This window comes from Puma concolor, chromosome D1 (assembly GCF_028749965.1).
Source record: "Puma concolor isolate L17-30 chromosome D1, mPumCon1.1.hap2, whole genome shotgun sequence".
Classification (NCBI taxonomy): Eukaryota; Metazoa; Chordata; class Mammalia; order Carnivora; family Felidae; genus Puma; species Puma concolor.
This window is the reverse complement of record NC_141676.1, coordinates 56,551,302-56,567,606: the sequence shown is the minus strand read 5'-3', so window position 1 is coordinate 56,567,606 and position 16,305 is coordinate 56,551,302. Positions and strand designations below refer to the sequence as shown.

General features: G+C 43.6%; 1 protein-coding gene across 7 annotated transcripts in view; it reads left to right on the top strand.

Moving 5' to 3' along the window:
- Positions 1 to 16,305, top strand: part of NUMA1 (nuclear mitotic apparatus protein 1) — a 73,350-nt gene that overhangs the window by 16,766 nt on the left and 40,279 nt on the right. For 2 of the 7 annotated variants that reach the window (XM_086678165.1, XM_086678160.1), the window contains exon 1: positions 15,610 to 15,806. The exons of 2 other annotated variants lie outside the window; for them this stretch is intronic. The gene's annotated coding sequence lies outside the window, so the exon portion shown is untranslated. Of the gene's footprint in view, positions 1 to 14,688; positions 14,966 to 15,107; positions 15,311 to 15,605; positions 15,807 to 16,305 lie in introns of those variants that run through there. 3 more of the 7 variants (XM_086678164.1, XM_086678161.1, XM_086678166.1) reach the window with 3 other exon arrangements.

The following is a 16,305-nucleotide window of genomic DNA, read 5'->3' as shown; positions in this document are numbered from 1 at the left end:
GAGGGGCAGAGGGAGAGAGAACCTCAAGCAGGCTCCAGGTTCAGCGCAGAGGCCAGGGCGGGGCTCGATCCCACAACCCTAGGATCATGACCTGAGCTGAAATCAAGACTCGGATACTCAACCGACTGAGCCACCCAGGTGTCCTTTGAGTGTTTTAGACTTGTTTCTTCAGTATTACATACCAGACCTATTTTTGCATATAAATTTCATTTAAAATCAGTCTAACGTAGCCATACTCTGGTCAGTTGGATAAGAATTAATCTCCATTAAGAAACTGCTCTTTAGGGGCGCCTGGGTGGCACAGTCGGTTAAGCGTCCGACTTCAGCCAGGTCACGATCTCGCGGTCCGTGAGTTCGAGCCCCGCGTCAGGCTCTGGGCTGATGGCTCAGAGCCTGGAGCCTGTTTCCGATTCTGTGTCTCCCTCTCTCTCTGCCCCTCCCCCGTTCATGCTCTGACTCTCTCTGTCCCAAAAATAAATAAACGTTGAAAAAAAAATTTTTTTTTAAAAAAAAGAAACTGCTCTTTAGATGTTAAATGTGAATTATTTTGTTTAGGCCCAGGTAGTAAATATTTCAGGCTTTGCAGGCTGTGTAGTTGCAACTACAGTTGACCCTTGAAAAACATGGGTTTGAATTGCATGGGTCCCCTTTTATGTGGATTTTTTCAATAAATACGGTACAGTACTGTAAATGTATTATCTCTCCCTTATGATTTTTCTCAGTAACGTTTTCTTTTTTCTAGCTTTATTGTTCGATTACAGTATTAATACTTACAACTTGAAAGATACGTGTTAATCATTTGTTTATGTTATTAGTAAGGCTTCCAGTCAACAGTAGGCTATTAGTAGTTAAGTTTTTGGGATGTCAGAAGTTATACGTGGATTTTCAACCGCATGGGGTGGTGGGGGTGGGGTGGTGGGGGTGGGGTGGTGGGGGTGGAGCGGTTTGGTGCCCCAACCTTTACATTGTTCAAGGGTCTGCTCTACTTACCTCTGCAGATCATAGTTTGTTGACCTTTGGGTAGTGGGAAATATATTAGAAGGCCTAGCCATCCAAAAACTATAGCATTTTTCTCAAGCTTTTAAAGGTGTGAGGAAATAGGGGCACCTGGGTGGCTCAGTCGAGCATCTGACTTTGCCTCAGGTCACAATCTTCCAGATTGTGGGTTCGAGCCCCATGTAGGGCTCTGTGCTGACAGCTCACAGCTTGGATCCTGCTTTGGATTCTGTGTCTCCCTCTCTCTCTGCCCCTCTCACACTTGCGCATGCGCGCGCGCTCTCTCTCTCTCAGAAGTAAACATGAAAAAGTATGAGGAGTCCATTATATATTAAAATGGAAACATGTCAGATTTTTAAGTGAAAAAGGAAAGTTGCAGAACAAATTATAACAGTATGATTACAGGTATGTAGATCAAACACATTCACACTCTTTGTTTTTTTATTTACATATATGTACATGTACGTATACACATATGTCTTTATACATACACACGTGTACAGAAAAGTCTGAAAGGTTACAACAGACTTGTAACAGTGGTCACTCCAAGGAGGGAAGTGCCATTGGCAAATGTGGGTTAAGGTTTGGTGAATGGGGAGTTTTACATTTTACTCCGTATACTTCCGTATTACAGTATTTCATAGTCGATAATGTGTTCTTTCTCCTTCCTACTTGTTTGGATAGCTGGTGGGCCTATCTCCACTGGCCAGGGTCAGGAGTGTGACAGACTAGGACTAATTTCCCAGCTCTGCCACGTCAGTTGAGTGGGAAGCAGCTGCTGAGACTAGAACAAGGAGCACATGTATGGGGGTGGGGGGGCAGAATGTGCAGGTGGCTGGGAGAGGCGGCCAAGACAGGCCAATTCTAATTTACCAACAGTAAGTATCACATGTCATGTCTTGACATTCTCCAAGTTGCTTTGCCTTCCTTTATCACACTGGGCCCTGAGGAAAATTCTATGAGCAAGTAAGGCAGGGATGATGATAGGAAAGGAAGCAATCAAAACATTGGACAACAAGAAAGTGGGGTTGGAAAAATTTTTCTTTTTGTAAAAGAATTTAAAGAATTAAAGAATATTTTTAAAGAATTTAGAAAGAAATGTGTACAAGGATATGCATTATGGCATTGTTTAACATGGTAACAGATTGAAAATAGTCATGTCTATCAATTGAAAAATATGTGAACATGTTATGTTATATTCTTTATACGGACTGTTATTATACAGCTTTTTTAAAGTGTGAGTTGAAATTTTATTTATTGACATGGGTGGGGGGATGTTCATGATAAATTATTAAGTGAGAAAAACAAGTTGCAGAGCAATGTTAAAGTATAAACCTAGTTTTTTAAAAATAGAGAAAAATAAAAAAATCCTCTTAAATATAAAAATATATTTGTGCTTATGTGTTTCAGGGCATGGAAAAATCTGTTAACATTTCTTATCTTGTGGGAGGGCCTGGAGGGGAACAAAAAGGAGCTGAGAGATTATGGATTTGTGGGTTTTGGTTTTTTTTGTTTTGTTTTGCTTTTTGAGAGAGAGCACAAGTGGGGAGAAGGGCAGAGGGAGAGAGAGAGAAAGAATCTTGAGCAGAAATAGGGGCGCCTGGGTGGCTCAGTCAGTTAAGCCTACGACGTCAGCTCAGGTCAGAGCCTGGAGCCTGCTTCAGATTCTGTGTCTCCCTCTCTCTCTGCCCCTCCCCTGCTTGTGCTCTGTCTTTCTTTCTCTGTCACAAAAATAAATAAGCATTAAAAAAAAATTTTTTTTTTAAAAAGCAGAAATAAAAGAAGCAGAGAAGAGAGAGCATCTCTTAAGAATTCTTAAGAGAATCTGGGCACTTGGGTGGCTCAGTTGGTTGTCTGACTTTGGCTCAGGTCATGATCTCACAGTTTGTGGGTTTGAGCCTCACATAGGGCTCTCTGCTGTCAGTATGGAGCCTGCTTTGGATCCACTGTCCCCTGCCCCGCCCCCCACCTCTCTTTCATGCACCACTTGTTCTCTCTCTCTCTTTCTCTCTCTCTCTCTGTCTCTCAAAATAAATAAACTTTTTTTAAAAAGTGTCTTTGTGGGGCGCCTGGGTGGCTCAGTCGGTTAGGCGTCCGACTTCGGCTCAGGTCATGATCTCGCAGTCTGTGAGTTCGAGCCCCACGTCAGGCTCTGTGTTGACTGCTCAGAGCCTGGAGCCTGTTTCAGATTCTGTGTCTCCCTCTCTCTCTGACCCTCCCCCGTTCATGCTCTGTCTATGTCTCAATAAATAAACGTTAAAAAAAAAAAAAAAGTCTTTGCAGAGCAGAATTTTAAATAAAACAACAACAAAGAATTAAGGGAATCCACACTGGGCATGGAGTCCAGTGCAGGGCATGGTCTCACAATGGTGCGATCATGACCTGAGCCAAAATCAAGAGTTGGCAACTCAACTGACTAAGCCACCAGGCACCCCTGTATTTTATTTATTTTTAAATGCTTTGCTGCTGTTTTTACATTTTAACACCTTGAAATTAGAATGCATTTATAATTGGTGACATCTTTCAATTGTTGGCTATTTTTTTTCACATTTTCATTTTCTCTGAAATTGAGATATCTTACTATTGATAGTATAGTTCCACTTTCCTTTTTAAAAAAATTTTTTTTAATGTTTATTTTTGAGAGAGAGGGAGGGAGAGAAAACAGTAGGGGAGGGGCAGAGAGAAAGAGAGGGAGGCACAGAGTCTGAAGCAGGCTCCAATTTCTGAGCTATCAGCACAGAGCCTGACTTGGGGCTCGAATTCATGAACCAAGAGATTATGACCTGAGCCGAAGTTGGACGCTTAACCAACTGAGCCAGCCATCCAGGTGCCCCTGATGGTTCCACTTTTCAATGCCAATTTTTTTTTTTTTTTCCATTAACTGTAATCTTGGCCCCTTTCTGGGCTTCTCTTGCTCCTAACCTCATCAAAATCACATCACCTAGACATTATGGGTAGGGACAAGTGAGTGAACATATTATTTGAGTGTGCAAGGATTTTGTGCATCCTTACTTAACTGATACATGTCCTACACGTACCTGCTGCTTGAGAAGCCAGGTAAATATATATGTAGCCCTGATGCATCCAACTTAGTGCTCCTGATTTTGATTAGTCTGTCTTAATTTTGCCTAATGGTTTAAAAAAAAATTTTTTTTTAATATTTATTTTTTGAGAGAGTGTGAGTGGGAAAGGGTGGGGGAGGAGATACAGAATCTGAAGCAGGCTCCAGGCTGTCAGCACAGAGCCTGATGCAGGGTTCAAACCCACCAGCTGTGAGATCATGACCTGAGCTGAAGTCAGACGCCCAACCCACTGAGCCACCCAGGTGTCCCCTGTCTGTTGTTTTTTTAATTAAAGTGTAACATACATACAGAAAAATGCATAAAGTAATGCAGCTCATGAGTTTTCACAAAGTGAACACGTAACTAGTGTTGTTTTAAGAAACATTACCAGCATCCCATTAGCCTTTTCTAGTTACCATCTGTTTTCTTCTTAAATGCAATGAAAGTGTACATAGGGATGGTGACACTCTGTTGGTTCACAGGTGGGTGTGTGGCTCATGGTTATCTTGGGGGCGAATCTGCTGGAAAGAGCTTCAGGTTTGGAGCCAGAAGATCAGAGTTGCATTGTGGTCCTGTTATTTTGTAGTTGTGTGACCTTAGGCAAAGTACTGTTCTGAACTTCATTCCTCTTTGATAAAATGAAAACAGTGTTTACTTTGCAGAGCTGTTGTGAGGATCATGTGAAATACTTTATAGATGGGACACACTATCAGTGTTAAAAAGCCGTATACAAATGCTAGTCATTTTTTAGTAAGGGAGGTAGAATCCCAAGCAGGAGATGATGTGAACCTAATGTAAGGAGAGAAAATGAAGAAGTTTGATCACAAAATCCATTCTCTTAACCACCTGTATTGCCTTCCTTTTAAGTTGATATTGGTGTGGTCCTTGACTTTCTGTTAAAATTTCCTCAAATGAAAATAATATAAAGGGTCTAAAAGGAATCCCCAGAGATTTGGAATTTCACCCAGTCTGTCACTTGCTGTCAATGTGGGTGCCCCCAGAGCTGTGCAAGGCAGAGACTTTGGCAGAAGATTAATACGTTTCAGTAGCAAATGTATGCATTACCTCTTTACAGGCCTAATAAGCAAGCCCTCTTCTGATTATGTCACACTGTTCTAAAGGTGACCCAAATCTATATCTCTAGCCCCAAATCATATTTTTCACCAGCTACTGTATTTTCCTAATTGTATGTCCAGTAGATACCTCATGTCTAAATCCAAATTTTCAAGCCACCTGCCAGATAGCATGATGGTTTAGATTATGAACTTTGGAGTGAAATAGACCTGGGTTTGAATTTTTTTTTTCAAGTTTATTTATTTTTGAGAGAGAGTGTGTGCAAAAAGGGGAGGGACAGAGAGAGAGGTAGACAGGATCTGAAGGGGGCTCTGCGCTGACAACAGAGATCCCAGTGTGGGGCTCAACCTTACAGCCCCTGAGATCATGACCTGAACCCTGAACCAAACTGACTCAGTTGGCTTAACCAACTGAGCCACCCAGGCACCTGACCTGGGTTTGAATCTTAATTCTGCTACTCGTTAGCATCATGATCTTGGACAGGTTGTTTAACATCTTGAAACTTCTTGAAAGAGAAAACCATCTTGAAAGAGAGTATTAATAGCACTTGCCTGATAGGGTTGATACTAGTGCTCAATTAATGAAGTTACTGCTTTTGCATTCTTTTTGTTTTTGGCACACATGCTCATCTGCTCATTCAAGCTAGGAAATCAGAGGTGCTTCTAGAATTTTCCTTTTTCTTTGCTTTGCTTACAGTTGATTATCGGGGCCTGTCACAAGTAGTTCTCAAACTGTTGCTTTTTTAAAATTTATTTTTATTTATTTTTAATTTTTTAAATTATTTTGAGTGAGAGAGACCACCCACAGGTGGGGGAGGGGCAGAGAGAGAGGGAGAGAGAATCCCAAGCAGGTGCCACACTGTCAGCACAGAGCCCGACTTGGGGCTCATTCCACGAACTGCAAGGTCATGACCCGAGCAGAAATCAAGAGTCGGGCACTTAACCAACTGAGCCACCCAGGTGCCCGTGCTTCCTCTTTTTTTTAATCACTGCTTTACTTCAGACATGTATCCCTACTTGCTTGGAACAAGCAGTGGTTTTGCTCTGCATTGTGCAAAGCTTAATAGAATTACAGAACAACGAAAAGAAAAAAAAAAGAATTACAGAACAGACTCAGGAACCAGGTGGAAGCAAAGGGGACAGGGCTCCAAACATCCTTTACTTCAAACCAACTACTTTTATCTGTATCTTGGTTTTTTTTTTTTTTTTAAGTTTATTTTCGAGAGAGAAAGAGAGCAAGCAGAAGCAAGGGAGGAGCTGAGAGAGAGAGAGAGAGAGAGAGAGAGAGAGAGAATTTCAAGCAGGCCCTGACTGTTAGCGCAGAGTCTGACTTGGGGCTTGAACTCACCCAGGTATCCCTCTGTATCTTGCGTTGTATATGAAGATTGAGTCTGGAGGCTTCACTTTTAAAATATATTTTGAAACCTTTCATTCATTTAAGAAATGCTTATCAAGTATGTTCTATGTGCCAGGCATTGTGCTGAGTTCTAAGAATTCAGTGGCAAGCACACTATCTGTGATTTCATGGAACATATGGTAGGAGAAAGGAATTAATGAAATGCAAAAAGGCGTAATTAGAAACTGAGTGCTGTGAAGGAAAGTACTATGGTGCTATGCATAGTAGGAACTTGACCTGGTATGGAACTGGGAACTAGGAACTAGGTGGTTAGGGAGAATTTACATGAGGGAAGTAACATTTGAGCTGAAATATGAAGGATAAGTTAGAATTAACTAGATGAAGAGGCAGGAAAAGAAAGCTTTGGGTAGAAGGAAGAGTGTGGACAACGCTAAACCATATGCAGATAGAACTTTCTAGTAATGGATTTTCAGACTCTAATAGCAGCTAGCATTCTCTGTGCTAGGTGTTGTGCTAAGCGCTTTACAAGTATTGTCTTAATTGCTTACAATGACCCTCTAAGAAAGTACTATCACTATTCCTATTTTACAGATGGGGAAACGGGACACAGAGAGGTTAAATAACCTGCCTAAGGTTGCACAGCTAATAAGCTCTGGAGCCAGGATTTTAATTAGGCAGTCTAACTCTAGACCCCATGCTCTTAGCTACTGTGCTATGTTGCCTTCCTCTTGTTTCTTACAATTCTAGCTTGTATGTCATACAGAGTGAAACATAGATCTGATCTGTTACTCCCATTTACTCTGTCTCTTTACAAACCTTGATCGTTTCCTATCACCTACAGGATAAAATCTGAATTCCTTAGTATGATGTAAGTGCCTCACAGTTTAGTACCACTTATCCTCATCATCTGCTACACCTTCCTAAAACCGCATGCCATTGCTCAAATGTAATAAGCTCTGTCTTTGCACATGCTGTTCTCTCTGCCTAGAATGCTCTTTTTTTCTTCTCTTTGGGTGAAACCCTACTCATCCTACTCATACTTTAAGTACTGGGCTTAAATGTTACTTCCTTGGTAAAACTTTTCTAATCATCCATCCCGAGTCAATCAGGCCGTCACATGTCCTCTAAAACAGTGACTTCTGTGTTCCTGTTCTGGTATCTTTTCAGTGAAACAGGAATCCTAGGTCTTTTCCTTCCCACACCTGTGTTCCTAAGAGCTCTGGGTCTACCCTTACAGTGCCCTTCAAGTACACCATTCTTTTTCATTCCTGCTGCCCCTGCCCTGACAGCAGCACTTTTATCTCTGCTGCTGCAATTGCCACCTCACTGTTCTGCCCCTGGACTCAATATTATGCCAGATTCATCTTTTGAAAAAGTGCACACAAGTAAGCCTTCTGCTCAGGACACTGCCTTTCTGGTGTGTCCCCTAGAAGTCTAGACTTCCCAGTTTTCTCTCACCTTCCCGTTGGCACTGTCCAAGTCTGTGTCCTTTCACCTTGTATTAAGGTGAGTTATAGGTATGTTTCTTTCTCCACAGGATTGTAAACCTGTCTAGTTCATGTTTGAGTCTCCAACACAGTATTTACAGGTGTTTATTTCATGTTTATGGTTGAATGTCCCTGATTAAATTTCATTAGTCCCAAATAAGGAGTAACCCATCTTATATATTTTGAAGAATTTGTATTGCAAATAGTATTTTTTGTTTTGTTGTTTTTGTTTTAAAAATTTGGTCATAAAGTGGAGGGAGGATTTCAGTTTTAGGAAAATTGCTGGTGAGGAACTCTCATCCTTCACAATGATGCCAGATTCATGGGGATGTTGTTTTATCTAATGATGTTCAAGTTACTTAGCATCTTTAAAAATGGAGAAAATGACACCTAAGACTTGCCCATACCATGAGTTAGTTGTAGCAGAAACCATTTGATCAAGGAATGTGTAAGTGCTTTGTACACCTTAAGGATTATACTGATAAGAAAAGTATAAGTTGTAGTTGAGGTGTGCTGGAGAGAGCCCTGGTTTTAGAAGACTTGAGTTCTGGCTCTGCAATCTTGCAGGTTGACATTGAAGCAGGTATTTTCTTCTATTCTCTAAAATTGGAATAAACCTGTTTGTTTCTTAGGGTTTTTCGGGGGGGATTAATTAAGATGTGAGACATAGCCTTCCTTACATTTTTAAAGTCTGTTAAAATGTTAGGTTTGTTGTTGTTGTTGTTGTTGTTGTTGTTTTTTTTTAAATCATGGCCACGTTAGACACCATTCCCGTTTATTTTACTTACTAGGAGCATATTAACAAGTTTGGTTTTTGAGGCAATCTAGCATCCTATTTAGAAATCCAGCCCTTACTAATATTTGTGTTTGTTCATATCTTTGGATATTAAAGGCATCCTGGTGTGATAGGAGAAGTAGATTTGGAACCAGAGAGACAGGGGATTCAGTGCTGTGTAGGAGGTGGAGACATGGAAGATAAAGCAGAGGGGGTGGGAGGAGAGGGGGAGGAGGGGAGAAGAGAGAGGTGTCATCTGAGTTTTTTAGTTACTTAAAGCTTATTTTAAACAAACCAGATCCTGGGCAGAATCCTTATTCTCCAGCTGAAATCATAAGTTGTGTCAAATCAGCAGACCTTGCTCAGACATACAAATAGGTTGTAAAATTTCTGTCTCAGGCAGGAGATAGCAAATCTTCAGAGTTGTCACATGTATTCCACTATGAATGTAGGTTGGGACTAGATGACCTTTAAGGTCTGTCAACTTTGAGATTCTGTGATTTGTTGACCAAGTATAGAAAGCTGTTTTTATTTAGGCGTTCTAGACCAATGTAATTATAAATTGCACTTTTGTCTGTGACTTTTATTTACAAAACCTTGTAAATACCTTGAGTATAGCTCCAATCAGCTTGTGCCCCATGCAAAATTGGTGCTACCAGTTTCCAAGGATCACCTTCTGTCATCTGAATTAGTAAAGCACCCACATGTGCCTTCCTTTGGGGTGGGACCCAGTAGGGTAAAAAACAAAATGCTTGTTTCCTAGGGGATTTGCTTTTTTTTTTTTTTTTTTTTTTTGCAAAGGAAGCCCTAACTGGTGAAGTTTTGAGCAGATTCTGAGATTAGTTCTGTTACAAAGATTTTTGTTGTTGTTCTTGTTGAGAATGGTGTCCTGCAGAAAGAATCATGGGAAATTTTTAGAGTGCTTTAGATATGATCTATCTAATACCAATAACCTTCTTTTATTGAGACCCAAGCTAGGGCAGTGACTTTCCTAAAGTCATAAATTTAGTAGGTAGTCTATTGGGAACTTAACCTCCAGGGGCTTCCAATACCAAATCTAGTGTGTTTTTACCACTGGTGTGGCTGTTTCCAGGAGTAGTTGCAAGTCTTTACGTTGAAACTGTTCCTCCTTCCGTTTCTTTTAGCTTTCTCATCATCAGTTCTGTGTTTGTGCACAAACATTGTGCTAGATATGTTGCCTGTAGGGACAGATCCGTTTACTCCTCTGTGACAATGAAACAGGGTGAACAGGTTCTTAGGTGTTTTGTAGAAAAGCCCTTCTTCAGGGAGAACCAAATAGGGCCTCTTGGATGTTATAATGAATCCTCTCCGGGTTTTGATTTGCCCTCTGCTTTTCTCTGGAAGTTACAGGCTTACCAACACTGCTTCATTACTCAGCACTACCCTCTGGAGAGGGAGGGTGAGGCTTGGTAAATAAGCTCGAGGTCAGGGTTCTGAAACAGCAGTCCTTCCCTCCAGCCAACGGTGCTTCCTCCAGCCTTCTTTCTCCGTGGCTTCTCACCCTAGAGATATGTCCAACATCCCTCCCAATAGAAAATTCTTCTGTTCTTGCCTCTTCAGAGTAGTTTTGGTCCTTTAATGTTTGTAAAGCTCTTGTATCTTCAGAAAAAAGCTCTTTAGTGGTTACTTTTAAGATTAGAACTGCTTTGAGGGGTGCCTGGGTGGCTCAGTCAGTTAAGTGTCCGACTCTGGCTCAGGTCATGATCTTGCGGTCTGTGAGTTTGAGCTCCGCGTTCGGCTCTGTGCTGGCAGAGAGGAGCCTGGAGCCTGCTTTGGATTCTGTGTGGATTCTCTCACTCTGCCCCTCCCTCCCACATGAGTGTGTGTGCACACGTGTGTGCACGCTCTCAAAAATAAAAACATTAGGGGCGCCTGGGTGGCGCAGTCGGTTAAGCGTCCGACTTCAGCCAGGTCACGATCTCACGGTCCGTGAGTTCGAGCCCCGCGTCGGGCTCTGGGCTGATGGCTCAGAGCCTGGAGCCTGTTTCCGATTCTGTGTCTCCCTCTCTCTCTGCCCCTCCCCCGTTCATGCTCTGTCTCTCTCTGTCCCAAAAATAAATAAACGTTGGAAAAAAAAAATTAAAAAAAAAAAAAATAAAAAAATAAAAACATTAAAAAATAATAAAGTGAGAAGTTTGATTGTTTTGATCAAAGAGTTGATTTTTATGAGGAGGTATAGAGGCACAAGGCTTCTTGGAGCCTCTGAGAATGTGCTATGTACTAGCTTTTATTTATTCATTCAATGATTGTTTATTTAAGAGCATTGGAGAATAATGTAGAGACCACAGAGACAATTTGCTACTTATGTGACTAAGTCACTTAATTCCTGAGACTCCGATTTCTTCATCTTTAAGATAGAAATAAAACCTACCTTATAGATTGTTGAGAGAACTAGATGAGATGACCATGTAAGAGGACGGGCTCTGGAGAAACCCATTTGGACTCAAATTTTGGCTCCGACACCTACCAACTGTGTGACCTTAGGCAAGTTATTTAATCTTTCTCAGTTTACTTTTCTGTAAAATAGAGATGAGTAATCATAGTATTTGTTATTGTGTCATTGGGTTATTGTGAGGATTAAGCAAAATAAAGCAGGGAAGTGTTTAGCATTATGCCTGCTGCATACTAAGTGCTCATTAAGTGTTAGCTATTAATTACAACAGTAACAGCAAAAACAATAATGATAGTCTTTAGGTATTTATTATGCTAGGACATCAAGTGGCAGAGGAAAGACTAGAAGGCATTACATAGGGCAGTGGATCTATAAGAGCATTTGCCCTTGCCAACTTTCCTAGTGAGAGGGCCTGAAGGGACTGAGAGGCTCTCATTGGACCCTGGCCTATGGCTTCCTACAGTGTAGGCTTCTCTTCCAGGCTAGAAGGTTGAGATAGGAGGTTCAGAGGGACTTCAGAGGACAGTGAGAAGACCAGTCTGGCAGCGTGGAGCGTTTGGGTAAGGGTATAAGTAACTCTAGTAGAAGGTAAAACTGGGTCCAGGTCATGGAGGGCCATGAATGTCAGGTGAATTGTTTGTATTAGAGCCACCCTACCCTGGGTCATCTCAGGGGAATTGCTCTCTTGCGGTCTTTCCTTTAAGCTTTTTAAAATGGTAATATACATTAAAAACTGTAACGTTTACATTTTAAACAAAAATAATAAAACACCAATGCACCTGCCACCCAGCTCAGGAGATGTGGTATTACTGGACCCTTTGAAACATCCTGTGTGCTCCATACCCATCACCAACCTCTACCTGAATGCTCTTCTGAATCTTGTGTTAGCCATGTGTCATTTTTCTTCCTTCCTCTCTCCTTTCTTTTAAAAATGGTTTTACCATTTCTATCTTGGTCTTTTGAAGACACTGAACAGGGGCTGTGGAATCAGGCAGGAGCCATATGGCCTGCCTGTCGCCTGGCTAGGCCAGGAGGAGGGTGGGGACACAGGAGGGGAGTGGCAGCACTGTGGTGGGGGAGGGAGAGGCTGGAGAAACTGGCCCAGCTCCTTGGGCTGTCCTGAAGAGCAGTCCCGGAAGCTTGGCAATTTTGGTGGAGAGGTTCCAGAGGAGAGTTCAGCCCTCTGAGGCTGCACAGCTGGAAGCTGTTGCCTGGAGTTTAGAGCTGCGGAGTGGGAGGGGGGGTGAGAATCTCTTGTATTCTTTTGAGACACAGTATCAACTCTTTAATGTGCTAGGGAGCTTCAGGGTTAGCACAGTGCCACATGTGGCCAGGACAGTTTTAGCAGGCCTGCCTCCTATTTTCACCTCATACATATTCTGGAGTGTTGATTGTGCCAGTTATTAAATTATGTTTGCCACTTGGCTTTTCTATAAAAGCTTTGGATTTTGCTTTGGTTTGGCTTTCCTGGTCCTTCTTTGAATAAGAACTTTCCTTTCTACCAATAGCAATTGCCAACCACAGACTGCGAGCGATCCTGTGGGAATAAGTTACAGGGCTGGGAGAAGCAGGGTGATGGGAGTCTCTGCAGCAGTGGGCCTTGGTCTGACCCCCACCACTCACCACAGTCATTCTCTGGTGCTGAGAAGGTTAAATTTGGAAAGCTATCATCCAGATGTATTTCAGTGGGATAGATAACATGGACCCCTAGTGTGCTAGATACTGTGGGGGATCATAGAGAGATGGAACTAGTTATGCTCTTGAGGAGTTTACATTCTAGATGTGAGGATAAGACTTCCATGCGTCTACGGTTAAGGCAGTACAAGTACCAAATGCAGAAGGTAGACACGTTTTTCTGATTACCAATGGAATACATGTTTATTAAAAATAAGTTAAAATATGAAAGAAACATACAGTGTAGAAAGTTCCTCATAGTCTGACTCCTCCTTAAGATAATCACTGATACCTGTTAAGGAGTATTTGAGGTGTTGACATTTGAGCTGGACCTTAAAGTAAAATCCAGAGAGGCAGACTGATGGAAGGAAAGCAGGCATCCTAAGGATCCATGCTCCCACTCCAGGGAGGAGCACCCTTACTAGCTTCCCTGACAAAAAGCCAACTTCTGCATGGACACCTTGGTTACAAGGTGCCAAAGTGCCCAGCTGGAATTAACCTTTGTTATGCACCACCTTGTGCCTTATGTGCTAGCCAGTGTGTGGGGCATCTTATAGATGTTATTGAATTAATTCTCATTATAACCTTTGTAAAGTAGATTTTTTTTCATGTATATTTTTGTTGTAAAATAGGTATCTTTATTTTTGTTTTATAAATAGGGATATGGAGGCTCAGAGGTTACCTGCCAGGGTCCTACAGCAGCAAGTGGTATAGAGTTCTGCTATTCGCTAGGCATGTGATCTTGGGCCAATTATTTCATCTCTGTGGCTCAGTCTCATCTGTAGAGTTGAGTGGTAACAGTATCTGCTTCACCAGGAGTTTTCAGATGAATGAGTTAATACACATTAGGCCAGTGGAACAGTGGGTGTGTGGCACATAGTATGCACTCAGTAAGCAGTAGCTATTTACTCTACCTTGTTTTCTCTCTTCTTACATGATTTGTGTCATCTCCCCCACTTAAATCTATAGATGGCCTTGCTGTCCTCCCAGTCATCCCTCACACTTTTCTCTCCTTTACAGTTTCTCTCTCTGCTTCCAACCATTGCCTTGTCTTCATCCTGTCTCTGCAGTGTCTCATTCCTCTTCTTTCCATTTTCCCTCATTTTACCCTCTTTTGTGGCCTTATCACCTGTCTCCTGTTGTGGTAGCCTCTGACCTGCCTCCCTGCTGTTAGCTTCATTTTTTTATATACCAGAATCATTTCTGAAAGTTCAGTTCTCATCGTATCACATCTGTGTTAAAAATAAACATTCACATCTTTATTCAGTTTCTTGGTTTCAAGTTCAAGATTCTTTAATTCTGACCCCACCTCACCCTTTAAGTCTGTTCCCAGACTACTTCCACAAGTCCTCTCTGCTTTTCCTTCCCCCCACCCTCCTCTGTCTACTTCTGTCTGGGGAAATTTTACCTATCTGTTACAAGATCCAAATTGAAATATCACTTCGTTTTCTTAGTCTTTTTACCTACTCTTTTTAGAATTTTTATATTCTTTTGTGGGAGTTAGCACATACTGTCTTGAAATATAATTTTCAAGGCACATTTCTTATTTTCTGTGTAATTATAACCTAGATCAGTGTAGAGGCTGGGTTTAATTCATATTTGTATACGCCCTCAATGTCCTATAGCAGTGCCTTGCACATAGTAGGTGCTTAATATTTTTGGTCTAAATAAAAGATGGGGGGGCGGTGTCCTCATAACTGCCTGGTGAGTTTCTCTTGGAGTCTTGGTGAGAGTCACTGTTCAGTGGGTGGAAATGCTGTGGTTTTGTTTTCTAAGAGTCCGACATCTTTTCTTACCCGCCATGGAGGAGAGGCAGAGCCTGTAGGCTCTGCCCATGGGTCCCAGTGCCTGTAACTGTGAAGGGGCTCCAGCCAGTGCCTGCCGTGCTAGGTCCCGTGCCTTGGCCCCTCGGCCCCTCCCCACAAATGCTCAGCGGAACAGGGGATTAGGTTCTGGCAGCACAGCTGGGATTTTGGCGGCCATTCCACAGTCGACAATAGCACGCAGCCACCCGGACAGGACCGCGCAGGCCTGCACTCCAAGGCCACAATCTGCCTGGGCTTCTTGTTTGGGTGGCCGAGGGGGAGGAGCGGGCAGAGCGCGGAGTCCTGGCCTTGCCACGCAGAAGGTACGGGCTGGAGAGATTCCCTCTGGGAATGGGCTTGGGGGGTGGCCTTGTCCCAGGGCAGGCGGCGCTCGCGAAAGGAGGCCGGCGCTTTGTGTGTGAGCGGCATGTGTGTGCTTAAAGACACAGCCGCCCCGCCCTGGAGCCGGCAGGAAGCAGCCCCGCGTGAAAGGGCCTGTGTCCTGCTCCCCCTCCAAAGCCTCTGTTCCCGGCTCTTCCTCCCTGCCCCGCGCGCCGCCAGGCAGGGGCTGAGCTAATCATCAGGGCAGTCCGTCGCTGGCCAGAGAGATGGACAGGCTGTCACTGCTGTGTTAAGAGAGCGAAGGGGGAGTGTCCGGGTGATACCAGGTTTGTCAGGCAGGCCACTGTAAGATGTGTTCTGTGTATTTATGCCACAGTTTGCCTTGGCTCTTGCCACTGTTGCCGTTCAGGATTTTTTTGTCTGCTGGCTCCTGCACCCCCCTCCCCCCTCCCCCCTCCCGTGCGTCCTAGTCTTTCGTTCGTGGGCCTAGCCTTCGCGGCCCCTCCTCTCCAGTGCGCCCCTCCTCTCCTTGCCCCCGACTAGCGCCCCTCCCCCCCCTTCCCGAGAGTTCCCTGCTTTCGCTGTACTCCCAGATCGCGGAAGCTTGCTGTGCCTTTAAAGAAAGCAGACTCCTGGCTGTGACGCACTTCTGGCTGTCAGCCAGGAAGATCGCTCCTGCCAGGCTGACTGAGAAGAAAACCAACAACTTTTCTTTTGTGTGTGGGGTTACTTTCCACTAGCCCCCCCTACCTCCTCTCCTTTCAAGATTTAAATGCTAATGGCGGATTAAAACCTGTAGATACGTTTGGCTTTGGGAGTCTGGTAAGGCCCCCCCCCCTCCCCTGCACTGAGACTTTTTCTCCCTCCCTCTTTCTCTGGGTTTTTGTTCAAACATGGACGAGGGGGTGCGGTGGAGTCCCCCCCCCCCCTCCGCTTTCCTGCGCCATCCTTAAAGGGGAGGGAGAGGAGAGGGAGCGCAAGTAAACACTCACAAACAGGCGCTGGGAGCAGAGCTTGCCAACATCCGGGAGTTGGCGCCTTTGAGAGCAAAGGGTTGCTTTCTTTCCCCCTCGCGTAGATAGATGTCAGCGTGTTTTTGTTAAGAGGGGGAAAGCGTGCGCCTGCACATTGAGCTCTAGAGACAGCTCAACAGAGCTTCTCCGTTCCTGAGTGAGGCCTGGGTGTGTACGCAGTGGTGGGGAGTGAAAAAGGTTCATTTTGGCCGCGCGTAGCGACCAGGGTGTGTGAATACAGCAGTGGGGGCAGGTGCTGATGAACTGCTGAAGGGGGCTTGGGTGTGTATATGCAGTATATGGCTATA